At 43.8% G+C, this 13,978-nt stretch overlaps 1 protein-coding gene across 3 annotated transcripts in view; it reads left to right on the top strand.

The window, feature by feature from the left end:
- The window catches only part of SLC41A3 (solute carrier family 41 member 3), a 283,615-nt gene that overhangs the window by 59,142 nt on the left and 210,495 nt on the right, over nt 1-13,978 (top strand). The window lies entirely within an intron of this gene.

The following is a 13,978-nucleotide window of genomic DNA, read 5'->3' as shown; positions in this document are numbered from 1 at the left end:
CAGTGTAGTTTGTTCAATGCTAGGGACTACTGGGTCAATCAGTGGCATAACAAAACTGGAGGCCCCCTGCAAAGAACATGGAGGGGGCCATCCCTTTAGACTCGCTCAGGGCAGGGGCTGTGGGGCCTTTGTTACGCCACTGGTGGCAATTAGTGCTTTTTAGACCAAAAAACATTTTTTGCTTTTGCCAGTGTTCTTTACATTGGTGAGGGCCTGGCAGCTCCCACGACAATAAAGTGTTACAAATGCCATGTCAAAACAAGACATGCATTGACAAAACCAAAAGAGTTGGATGGGTTGGCTTTGCCAGTGCTTGTTTAATTTTATGCTTCCAATGATCTTGTTGTAAATAGTTAAGCTGATTTTCCATTAGGAATATTTTTGGGAAATACTAGCATGCATCAACACATTTTACTAAATTGGGTTTCAAAGAAAAAGCACCTAAAATGTCATTTTTGCCTACTTGCATTTTTTTTTTAAACATTTTATTTTGAAAGCAAAGAATCATCACTTTTGCTTACAAGCTTTCGCAAACATTTGCATCTAATCAGAGAGCATTTTGGGAGCAGTATACTTAGCCTCATATTGTTAAACTTTTCAAACAAGTCTGTACACTTTTACTGGAACTACTGTCATTAGTGCAGTGTGACCTTCAAACGTTTATGTGCAGGACTCACCCTAATAATAAAGGCTTTTCATTAATTAACCATAAATACAAGATTGAACAGCATTGACATGAACACCCATATTACCTCAACTGCAGGTAGTTCCCTTCTCTATAAACCGGCAGCCAAAGAGTTTGTGCTGCAGGGGACTGGGCCTACTTGTACCAAGGACAAAATAAACATGAAAACTTGTTGCTCTTGACCCCAAACAATATGGACGCTGGGCTACAGGAATTCCACACCCCTGATTAGATCACATATATTAGAATGTAGATGAGGTTAAGATGCTGTTATTTTGGGACAACTGACAGAGTTTGTTTTCTAAATGATAATCAATGAGCGAGGTTATACTTCCGGGTTGGACCACGCTGGCAAATTTTGGCTTTTTTGTTTTTATATGTTGTATATTTAGGCGCTTCTTCGACTGAAGACTCTTTTTCATGTTGATTGTCTTCTATGTGTGGCATGTGGGAACCCATCCATTGTTCCCAATGGTATGAATTGTTATGCCTTGATTTACAACCACAACTTTATTTAACTATTTGTATAACTTTGCATTGATTTTAGATTTTGATTTATTGATTTGTAGATACCAAACATTAAGGGGATTTGAGGGCTCATTATGAACATGGTGGGAAACCCCGCCGTGTTCATGCTGGCGGTCTTTCCATAGACTGCCAGCCCCCTTGAGATCCCGCCTGCCGCATTAGGTACATTCTGATGGGCCGGGACATTGCGAGCCGTCGTCAGTGCCTCAGTGCAGCGGGTGCAGCAGCACCCGTCACGCAGATCATTGCCTGTAAATCAGGCAGTGACCTGCGTGACGGGGCACTGCATGGGGGCCCCTGCACTGCCCATGCCAGATGCATGGGCAGTGCCAGAGCACTCCTTCCACCAGCCTTTCTCTGGTGGCGGAAACCGACAGGGAAAGGCTGGGGGGAAACAGGGTTCATTATCTGGAGGGCAGCGCCTCTTGCAGCGTTGCCCTGTCAGATAATGTATTCTGCCATTGTCAGGCTGCCTGCCGGCGGTAGCCTCGCGGCAGCGGAGAGTCGCCTAAGGCGGCCCTCCCTGTGTTTATTATGTGGTGGTTCAGACCGCCATGCCGGTGGTGGTCTTTTCTGCTCCCGCCGGCATGGCGGTCTGAACCGTCGGGTTCATAATGAGCCCGTTGGTCTTTTTGAAGGAAGAAGGTTTTTAAGGGAAGAAAGCATAATTCATTGTGCTGTGAAAAGATATGTGATCTGGTGGGTTGGTTATGTGTTCCATTATTTCTGGAAGTGCTAGGTTGAACCAAGGAAAGGTGTTACAATTGAATGTGTTTATGTAATGTTTTAGGGTACTTTAAATGTGGAGTTTGCACAGTTTTGAAAGCAAAAAAAAAGCATATCCTTTGTTTGCAATTTGGCTAACTACGATGCACTTGAGGGATAGGGTGAGTTTATTTTTTAATTATCTTTATCTGTGTGTACCCTGCAAATAATGGATTATAGGTGATAAACGGAGTACTATACGGAATCAGAGTTCTTGATATTTTGGCGGTTAATGGAAAAATAAATGTAAAAGAAAATGTAAAGAAAATAAATAAAGCTAAAACATGATTGGAAACATATGAAGGGGGAAAGAAGCAATTACATGAGTATGGTATGAATGAAAAAGTAAGACAGCCATGGCAATGGCACAGATAATCCAATTGCTATTGTATTGTTATTGAATGTGGATGAATGATTGTGAGTTTTTTATTTTATTTTATTTCAGAGTTTTATATAGCGTGAACAAGGCCCTTACGGAGTGACAGAACGCTTTACAGTAAAAGCCAAGGTGGTTGAGATACAATCAAAAAAGTGACACACATAAGAAAATATATACAGAAAAAATTAGTATTAGAAAATAAGGGAGTGAGAAGGGGAGCCAAGATGAGCTGAATCCAATAGGTATCGAGACGGTGAGTAGAGGACGGAGACGAAGAGTCAGCTCGGATTACGAGGATATGGGTGAGAACATAAGACCTCTGTGTGAGCAGAATCTGTTGGCATGTAGAATCTTTACTTCTTTCCTGAAATTGGGGGTGGAAGTGTTGCATCTGGTCTCCGGAGGAAGGGAGTTCCGGATTGTAGGAGCAATTCTGCAAAAGGATCGTTTGTAAGCTGTCTTTTGTTTAATAAGTAGAAGAGAGTTGTGTTTTTAGAAGGTCTGTTTCTGCCAGATAAGGTCACTTTCTGGGTCAGGTAGGAGGGGGAGTCATAGTGTATTGTATTGTGGGTCAAACAGGCAATTTTGAGATGGATCCTTGCCTCAAAGAGTAGGAAGGCCAGGGTGATAATATCTCTGTTTTTTGAGCCAATGATGAGCCTTGGTGCCACGTTCAAGATAGCCTTCAATGGTGCAAGTTTGCTTTTAGGAAGGCCCACAAGGGTAGCACTGCCGTAGTCTAGTTTAGATAATACAAGTGTTTGGACAGGTGTTTTTAGATCTGCAGGGAGAAGGAAAGCTTTTAGTTTCCCTAAAGCATGGAGTTGATGGTTAGCTCCTCTGGTGGCAGCTTTAATATGCTTTTGCATGGGGAGGTCATTGTCCAAGATTATTCCAAGTAATTTAGCTGAATCAATGTGTGGGGTACAGTTCAAGGAAGTACCATGTCGAGCCCGTCTTTTATAGTAGGAGCGATATTGGGAAGAGAGATTAGAAGAAATTCTTTTTTAAGGGCATCAAGTTTAAGTTGAAGCAGACTTTGTAATTATTGTACATTTCTAATTCCACTAGCATGCAATTAATTATATAACATATTGTGAAATTTGTATTTATTTTTATCGTTGATTTTCATGATTTGTGTGTTTATATTTGTTTACATTCTTGCTTAAGGGGTAGTCCTCAAGACACGTGTTGACTATAAGAATTGGGGAACTGATCATCAACTCACTTGAATATGTGAAGAATATTGATAAATAAACAACTACTTGTTTGAAAAAATTCAACAAAGTGTACTTGAATTTGTGAACATTGACAAATGATTTTATACAATCTCCATCCCATAGAGCATTTGTACAAAAACCCCTTTGCAGGCTTACTTTTTTTTGCAAGTTCGGTGTTAAAGGATTAGTAACAAGGCCTTCAGCCCTGCTTATGAATTGTTGCTGTTTTGGTCACTGTCATATAGATATAGGCCTCAAGAATAAAACGAGGGCTGACCAACTAGCCCTGTCTTTGCTTTACAATGTGTTTCTTTGGTTCTTTTTATAATGCGTAGCTGAGGAGCGCCCGCAGGTGCTGCTAGTATGCACCCCCATTTGCCCATTGTATCTTTGGGTTCCCGCTAGCATATAATACTGCTGTGGTCACCACTTTCCTGTTATTTCTATCAGCTTGAAATTTGTTGGTAATTCTGTCTTTAATTGTTAGCTTTTTAGGGTTTTAACACAGAATATTTTGATGCTGTTGGTACATTTAACAGTAATTCTACTGGTGCTTTTAACACCACTTTCTCTTTACGTAAAATAACAAATTTTGGCTACTGTGTTTTTTATCGTCACTATTTACTTCTATCACCACATTGTTAACGAGGAAGGAAGCACCTGGACGATATGAATCCCTTTGACTTTCTACTTGATGAAAGAGAGCACTCGTAAAAGGGGTGACAAATCAGTAGTTCTTGCTTGTGACACCAGTCAAGAGCTGTTGGCTATGTTAGATCTTCTGTATCACTAAAAGTTTGCAACCTATGAGTGAGCTCACATGCTAGTGTAGCCATCGCTCTGTATGTTTTTTTGTTAAAAAGTATTGAAAAACACACCTGGGATAGCTTCTGCTGAGTGTACATACATGTCAATACATGGGTTGCTATTTAGAGTTTTTGTGACAAAGATTTAAAATAAAAATAAAATATGGCTGTATGTTTGCACATGAGGGCACATACACACACAGGTGTCTGTCTTCGAATGGTCTGTGTTTGACTGTGTCATCACTCAAAGGTAGCTGCTTATTACACTATTTAACAGATGACAGCCAGAGCACGGGGTTGAGTGCACATATAAAGAGCAGGGGGTGGGAAGTGCCTAAGCACCAGTCACAGTGAAGAGAGATACAAAGGAAAAGAAAGTACTTCCTCTACCTCTTCAGTCCACTTCATAAGAGGTGGAAGGACAAGGAATAGCAATATAAGAAGGCCAAATAGCCACTCTCCACTGGGCTGATCCAAGATGTGTTTGAAAATGCCTCAAGCCAATGACCGGAAGAGAAGGAACACAAAAAGCCAGTGATTTGAAATGTGCTTACCCAAGCACCACTCTAACTATGTGTTTGACACATTATAGCAACAGTAAAAACCCTCATTGTTAACTATTAGGGCCATTAAAATTGTAATTCTTGGGGGCGTAGCCAAACAAGATGGCCCAACGGACACAAATCTACTATGCTCCATCACCCTACAGAATAATCCTACAGAATCCTACCAATGAGATCCAACAGTACCATTTAAAAAGGAAGGTAGACCTTCCTAGATGATCGCAGAAGTGAGGAAGGGGGTGAGTGAGGATCTGGCCAAGAGTGACGGGACATACGAGGCTGAGAGACCGTTGCGCATGAACCCATTCGGCTGGTAGAACTTGGTATGCATGATTGAGACTCCTATCGGGCCTGGAGGAGCAGAGCTTTGTGGTGGCTTCCCAGGTGGAATCCGGAGGTATGCACTGCCCTCACAGAGCTTGAGCGGGAGCAGCAGTGGGTATCTTTGATTGGGCTCCCTTGGTAAAAGGTTGCCAGTTCGGAGAGTGTGGACGGGCCTTCTGTAGGCCTCTGGGGCATGACAAGACTTTAGTGGACCGGCTATTGGACTTCCTTTCTCTCATTATAGAAGGGGTGCTGCTGAATTGACTCCCTCTCTGATCACTGCCAGCAGCATCAGCCTGCAGGGGCCGGCTTACAAGTACTGTAGTACCCTCGCTCCCCAATCCAGCATAATGTGTGCCAGGAGGAAACCAAAATGTCTGGGGACTCTGAGAACTCCCTTGAGGAGACCACGAGGGCAGAACTGATGGCAGCCCTACATGTTTCCTGGACAGCACTAGTGGGGAAAATCGAATCGGTCTCCATTGGTGTCAGTTTGCTTCGAACAAACTTACATAAAGTGGCCGACAAGGTTAAATCAGTGGAGCAATCAATAGGAACACCAGAAAGTAAAAAACCTCAAAGATCAGATGACAAAAATTATGGCTGCAACTAAAATGTGGAGGACAGAGCAGATGATGCAGAGGGGTAATCACGTTGTGATAATTTGCGATTCCTGAAGGTTCCTGGAAGGAGCCGAACACGCTGCACTGGAGCATTTCCTGGAACATTGGATCCTACACATGCTCAAGTCGCAGGGGTTGTCCTCAGTGGTAGCCATTGAGAGATTGCATATGGCACCGGCTGTGCGGCCATTGACAAGAACCCTTCCCAGGTCGCTCATAGCCAGGATTTTCAACTACAGAGATCGCAACCAGGGAGGCTGGGAGCGTCCAGTATAGCAGTCATAAAATTGCAATCTACCCAGACCACACAAGGAAGGTTCAGTCATGGAGAAAGATGTTAATTGACGTTAAGCAGAGACTCAAGGCTCTGAACCGCTCTTACATGCTGTTATACCAAGCTATACTGCGAGTGGTTGCACGAGGTAAAACATTTTTCTTTGAACATCCACAGGAGATGTAGTCCTGGCTAGAGCTCTGGCAGCTGGTGCCTCGGTCAGAATCTGGGCTTTCCGAACATGTCGCAGTGGAGGGAGGAGGGCTGGCCATCAGCAGGGGGCTCGATCCCTGTGAGAGCCTCTAGACAAGAGAAACTGGTAGACACTGTCCATAATGGCGCAGGGAGATGGTAGGCTTATGGTGGAGGATTCCTCCCTCTGTCTGAGGGAGGAAGATCAGGAGATGAGTCCGCAGATTGGATGAAAGAATTAGTGGGGTCCCCACTGGGTGAACGGAGGCAGGCTGGCAAAGAGGGGACCACGCTTTGAAGTCTAACTTAGGATGAGATGGCTAGATGCTTGCAGCTGCTTGTCTTTTTGTGAGATACAGAACTGGACCAAATGGGTATTGGTTTCAGTTGTAATTCTGACTTAAGACACGCAAGGCATTTGATCATACTATCATAACATATGGCTGACAGTGCACACATTAGGGACGGTTAAGGCAGCTGGGGTGTGCCTTTTCCGAGATGCATTGACCATTACATTTTTTGAGATGCCATTTTTTGGTTGGAATTGTAATTCTGACCTATGACATGCAATGCATTTGATAATACTGTCATAACATATGGCTGACTGTGCACATATTAGGGACGGTTAAGGCAGATGGGGTGTGCCTTTCCCGAGGGGTTAAATTACTGTAGTGGGTGTTGCGTTATGACCATTGGATCAGGGGAGGACTTGAATTGTGCAGACACATAGTTAGAATGTTCTCAAGTGTTTACCCTGAGAGGATGGGGGGGATACTCTGATGGGGTTGGCAGTTCAAAGTTTTAAGCAACTGTAACACTACATTGGCCTGCTGAAAATGCCTGTAAATGTTTTAAAGGGATCCCGACTTTGGTGAGGCAGGTGAGTAAAATTACTGAAGCTCGGTAGCAGAGAGTCCACACACCTATGACTTCGGATAGATATAACTTCCTCACCTGGAATGTCTGTGGCTCAGTATTCATGTGAAATGTGTAGGAAAGTACCATCTTGGCTGGCATGTTTGCCCCCATATTTCACTGTATATATGTTGTTTTAGTTGTATGTGTCACTGGGACCCTGCCAGTCAGGGCCCCAGTGCTCATAAGTGTGCCCTGTATGTGTTACCTGTGTTATGACTAACTGTCTCACTGAGGCTCTGCTATTCAGAACCTCAGTGGTTATGCTCTCTCATTTCTTTCAAAATTGTCACTAACAGGCTAGTGACCAATTTCACCAATTTACATTGGCATACTGGAACACCCTTATAATTCCCTAGTATATGGTACTGAGGTACCCAGGGTATTGGGGTTCCAGGAGATCCCTATGGGCTGCAGCATTTCTTGTGCCACCCATAGGGAGATCTGACAATTCTTACACAGGCCTGCCAGTGCAGCCTGAGTGAAATAACGTCCACGTTATTTCACAACCATCTACCACTGCACTTAAGTAACTTATAAGTCACCTATATGTCTGACCTTTACCTGGTAAAGGTTGGGTGCTAAGTTACTTAGGGTGTGGGCACCCTGGCACTAGCCAAGGTGCTCCCACATTGTTCAGGGCAAATTCCCCCGGACTTTGTGAGTGCAGGGACACCATTACACGCGTGCACTATATATATGTCACAACATATGTATAGCTTTACAATGGTAACTCCGAACATGGCCATGTAACATGTCTAGGATCATGGAATTGTCACCCCAATGCCATTCTAGCATTGGGGAGACAATTCCATGATCCCCTGAGTCTCTAGCTCAGACCTGGATACTGCCAAACTACCTTTCCAGGGGTTTCACTGCAGCTGCTGCTGCTGCCAACCCCTCAGACAGGTTTCTGCCCTCCTGGGGTCCAGCCAGGGTCACTTTTCAGGGTCTTGGGGTGGGCTATTTTTCTAACCCTCACTGTTTTCTTACAGTCCCAGCGACCCTCTACAAGGTCACATAGGTTTGGGGTCCATTCGTGGTTCGCATTCCACTTCTAGAGTATATGGTTTGTGTTGCCCCTATCCCTGTGTGCCCCCATTGCATTCTATTGTGACTATACATTGTTTGCACTGTTTTCTATTGCTATTACTGCATATTTTGGTATTGTGTACATATATCTTGTGTATATTTGCTATCCTCATACTGAGGGTACTCACTGAGATACTTTTGGCATATTGTCATAAAAATAAAGTACCTTTATTTTTAGTATATCTGTGTATTGTGTTTTCTTATGATATTGTGCATATGACACTTGTGGTACTGTAGGAGCTTCACTCGTCTCCTAGTTCAGCCTAAGCTGCTCTGCTAAGCTACCTTTTCTATCAGCTTAAGCTGCTAGACACTCCTCTACACTAATAAGGGATACCTGGGCCTGGTGCAAGGTGTAAGTACCTCTTGGTACCCACTACAAGCCAGTCCAGCCAGTAGGAACAAAATGATACAGGGTTTTAACCTTTATTATATAGAGAGTGTCCAGGAGACATACTTAACAGACTCAGAGGCTGAGAAGCTAAAACGGAATGGAGTGGATATTTGTATTCATCCACCTATTCAGCATATGTTTGAGGGGTTTCGATGTCATTGGCCCCTGGGTATCCTTCAGACTTACATACTCGAAGGCAGGAGTGGGCTCAGCGTCTTCATCCTTTATGCACCAAATACAATTGACTGGAGCTTTGTCTTCAAGATTCACGACTTATTGTCTGTCTGTCTTGGTGCCCTGATACTTTGGATGGGAATTTTCAACTACATATTGAATGGGGCCATTGACCAGCTACCACTGAGACACACCACGAAGCCTTACATGGTGACTGGACTGCGACAAGTAATGTCTTACATGTGCAGTGTGGATGAGTGGAGAGAGCTTTATCCAATGAACAGGGAGCACTCATGTCACTTAATGACTCATCGTACATATAGCAGACTGGACTGGGTGCAGAGGTCTGAAGGATACTAACCCTGATTGGGCACACACTACTTGGCAAAGTACTTATGGGACTATTCCCCACTGAGCACTTACTTTGACTGGGGTGAGAGATGGCTGGAGTCCTCCACATGGAGGATGCTGCCAGGGGTCCTTTTGGACTGGTAGTGCCTTGAGGACCTCAGCCTACGGGTAGGGGCCTAGTTGAGGACCAACTGGAGGTCTACTGCCACCAGAGGGAATTAATTGGAGGCCCTGAAGGTGATGGCTCATGGGTTGTACCTGGGCAATGTGTATGAGGTTAAACAGCATCTACAGAAAGACTACACAGGAAACTCTGATAATGGACGTATAGTGCAGGGAGGCAAGAGGGGAGGAAATAGGAACAAAGAAGATCCCTAGGGTAAACAATCAACAGATTAGATAGACAAACACAAAGGGACTACGGGCATTATCTGCATAGTGAGAATGATAAGCCCAGCAAGTTGCTAGCCTAGATGCTAAACAGGGAGACACCAGCCGTGCCAATAATGATGCTTCGTCAAACAGATGGGAGATAGGACCACATACATGCTGCAGTCAATCTTACGTTCAAGGAGGATTTAAGTGAGGTATACCAGAGTGTTGCAACAGCGACCCCGGAAAACATAGCATCCTTTCTGGCCAAAATAGTGCTCCATTCGGTCCCAAAGACATTCCAGGAGATGCTGGAGCCAGACATCACTCTGGAGGAATTGAGGAGTGCCCTGAGGACACTGTCCCCAAATAAAACTCCGGGCAGCAATGGCTTCCCAATAGATTTCTATCATTCATTCACCGTCCTTTAGACAGAGAAACTGTTGAAGGTCTTTGTAGAGGTGCGAACTCTGGGTGTACTGTCCCTGTCAATCAGGTAGGGTCTTTCATGGATGATGGTGAAATCTGGAGGAGACCCATCCAAGGACACATTCTATAGACAATTACCTGTGCAAAGTTTGAGTAGTGCGTTTGAGACATGTGATTGACCACTTTGTCCAGGAGGACCAGTGAGGTTTTATAGCTGGGTGTATAACAGCCTTCAGTTTGACGCGTTTAACTCATGTATGACACTGTGCAAGACTGTAAGGAGGAGCTCTTATTGGCATCGGTGGATATTGCCAAGCCCTTTGATACTCTGGAGTTGCCATACCTAATGGAGGTGTTGAAATGGATGGGGTTTGGAAGGAATTTGCGTCCCTGTGCTAAATTACTCTATTTGAAACTCAGTTCTCTAGTTTGAAACAGGGGAGTGGTGTCAGGACCTTTGGGATACAGTGAGGCACCAGACAGAGATGTCCACTTTCACCACTTTGAGTTGGCACTCGAACCGCTTGCCAACGGGCTTCAGAGGGCGTTGGGAGGACTGGGGGATCTGATTGGGGGACGCTACCCATGTGCTCTCGCTTTATACTGATGATGACCTATTTCATTGAAGAGGCCGGGGAATCTGGACGATCATTAATAGCACAGCTACAGGATGTTGGTAGAGTGGGGTGATTGAAATCTAATAGGAGTAAGAGTATTATATTTCCCCTAGGTGCCTTGGCACAGACCCCAATAGATTGCTGCCAGACCTTGGCTAACATTGGGAAAAGATACATTTACATACCTCGGCATAATGGTGGCTGCAACGCCTGAGATACAATATGCCTGTAATGTCGAGAGAATGTTGGTGGTACTGTATTGTTCTGTTCAATTTTGGGCTGACTTGCCCCTGTCCACCATGGGGAAGGTTGCTGTTGCCAAAATGGTGTTCCTTCTCAGATGTCTTTATGTGATCCAGAACTCCCTATCCCCTTTCTTCAAGCTGCGTTCCCAAACTCCAAATGCCTCTTGGTATCCCTGGTCTGGGTGGGCATGAGAGGTTGTGTAACTCGTGACGTCTTAAAGTTGGATCAGGAGGAAGGGGAACTGAAACTTTCAGAAACTGAATTATGTACACATTCAATATGTGGCTAAATGGATAACTGAAACGATGCTGCAGGGGAAGCATTTGGATAGACTCCTGATGGAACTATTGATGAGGGTCTTGAGACTGGGTGAGGAATTACCTTTCCTGGTGCGACATACTGCTCGGATTTGGGAAAGGATAATTTCCAGGGTGCTTCGGCGGCTGCCCTTGTTCAGGGATTTAGATATGTAGGTGCTGTTTTTAGATTCTCCAAGTGGCTGGGCCACAAGCCGACGAGAGAAATTATTTGTATTTTTAAAAGCATATGTGTCCTAGTGGCCACTTTTGGGGCGGGGTTTGGGGCTACATGAACAGCAAAGCTCTTCAAATGCTTGAAAATAATTTTCTAGGAAGGTTGCTGGTGGTTCCTCAGTCCACCCCGGCTGCTTTTTTGTCATGAAGAGGTTGGGCTTTCTAATCTGAGAGATTATATTGGGCTGCAGCCTTTGATGCTGTGGCATAGGATACGGACAAACCCTGAGGCGCAGCTTTGTTGAATCATAATGAGGGATTGTCTGACTCTTGATGAGAACCAAGATATCCCTTGGTTAAAATATATCACGACAAGTTTTGAAGGATTGGGTACTCCTGCTTTTTATACTAATCCAGATATTTTAGCTCCCATCCCAACGAGTCAGATTAAGGAACTTTTGGAAGCACTCGGCCTGTTTCAACAAGTGGAGTGACTCTTAGGGCCAGATGTAGCAAAGGGTTTTTCCCATTCTGTGTCAATGGGAAAATATGTTCGTACATATGGCCCTTAGTGCCAGATGTAGCAAAGGGTTTTTCCCATTCTGTGTCAATGGGAAAATGTGTTTGTACATATGGCCCTTAGTCGCTTATGATTATTTATCGCACCCAGCTCTTTATTTACAGCTTATTGCCAATGAAAAACAGACATTCTTAATGATACGGTTTTGACGTAAAACAATACTCTTCCTGGTGGCTTTTCCTCAAAAAGGCACCTGGTTTCCTTCTCTCCCTCACTGTCATTGTCAGTTGCCAGGAGAACAAAGAATATTCCACTTTGTATTGTTTTGTTCTTTTTATGCATCTCTAATACGGCAGTTTTTTTTGCGTTGGGTAATTTGGTGGACAATGATGCTGTTTTAATTTATGTAATATGTACTCTGAAGCTCGTTTTGGTAATGGAGGTCTGGTTTTCTTTTTTTTAATTTTTTTAGGACGTGTTTATTTTATTGTATTTTAATTTGTTTAATGTGTTTTGTAAATTTGTGACTTTTACAGCTTAAATAGTAGCTGAATAAAGTATTTTGAAAGGTGATAGAAAAGATAATTATTGGCTGTCTGGCTAGTTTTTTTATTGTCAGTTTGCTCTCTTTGGAACCGATTAAACAAAGACTACAATAGAGAGCATGTGGTGGCTGAGGCTGGCAGTGCCCATGCAGGATCTCACTCCCTATCTGATTTGAAGTGGGAGTGTGTGTGTGTGTGTGTGTGTGTGTGTTACCTGTATGTTTCAGAAGAATGTGTGTTCATTTGTTGCACAAACTGCTATCTCCCTAACTCAAAAATGTGAAACCTTCATTTTCCAGGGACTACGCAGCACGCCTTGTTGGAGTTTTCAGACATGTATGTTACATCTCCTGGAAACTGGGACCTTGGGACTTTGTATTAGAGCCTGATCTTTATTTGGGTATCTCAATCTTTACTCAGGGGACCACCATATGGATGCTGCCAAGGACAGTTATCAGTAAAATATTCTAATCCTTGGGTATTTAAAAAAGGAGGATAGTAGCCCACCACATACTCTATCCGTAAGTCCTCCCCACTCCCATAGAAACCCAAGAAAAGGGAACAAGGAACTTTTATTAAACATCCGTCGGATGGGAGGAGGTGTGCTAAGTCCCAACTTAAGTCCTCGTTCCTCTTCTGGGTCTCACCTATAGAGCTTGCAGATGGTATGACCCAGTCCTTAAGCCACTCCCCTTGTGACAGAGGCTGACGTAAACAACCTGTCTTCTAGCCCTTGTATCTTATGGTCAGGGTACATCTTTCTGTTTGGAAACTGATGTGTGCTGTTGTGTTTGTTTGAGCCAATTTAAACGTGACCTTATAGTGTATGTTTTTGTGTAGCAGTTTTTTAATGATATGCTGGGTTTTAGATTGGGGGTGTATTTGTATAAATCTGAGGACTCTGTTTTTTCCACATTGTTGCATTTTCTAGCAAGTCAGATTTTAGTATGAAGAGCCCGATGAGGTTATCATCAGCATAGCTGCTCATGTTATAGAAGAAGGCTAAATGACAGATGAAGTGGCAATGGGAAGGAGCTTGAACAATGGTAGAGTCTCCATTTTACTTCACTGACTAACCCTTAGGTGGACTTTGCTGTCCAGTGGAGTGAGAGTGGCATGAGGGTCTCAGTTTGATTATGCCATGAAGACAACACATGTGGAACTAAAGTAAATCTGTTTACTGTTTGTGGGCATGTGACAGAAGTAAAACTTTGCTGCTGGCACTCCAAAAGGATCTCCCATCTTGGGAAGAAGGAGCTAAGAAAAGGCATAGTACAAAGTCTTGGAACTTGAAAGACAGCGCTAGCAGAGTGTCCAGCACATCGTTAGCACTTGTATCAAATTCCGTTGGAACAAATTACGAAGTTCTCCTGCGGTTAAAGTAGGCCTTGATTATGAATGCCTAGTCTACCGTATCTGATATCTCCTGTCTAGCAGTGGTAGCGGCTAGAGTAAAGTATACACACTTGGCATTCATTCCGTTTTTCTACT

Source organism: Pleurodeles waltl, chromosome 9, assembly GCF_031143425.1.
Source record: "Pleurodeles waltl isolate 20211129_DDA chromosome 9, aPleWal1.hap1.20221129, whole genome shotgun sequence".
Lineage (NCBI taxonomy): Eukaryota > Metazoa > Chordata > Amphibia > Caudata > Salamandridae > Pleurodeles > Pleurodeles waltl.
Note: the sequence above shows the minus strand (reverse complement) of the source record. Positions and strands in the feature narration are given on the sequence as shown.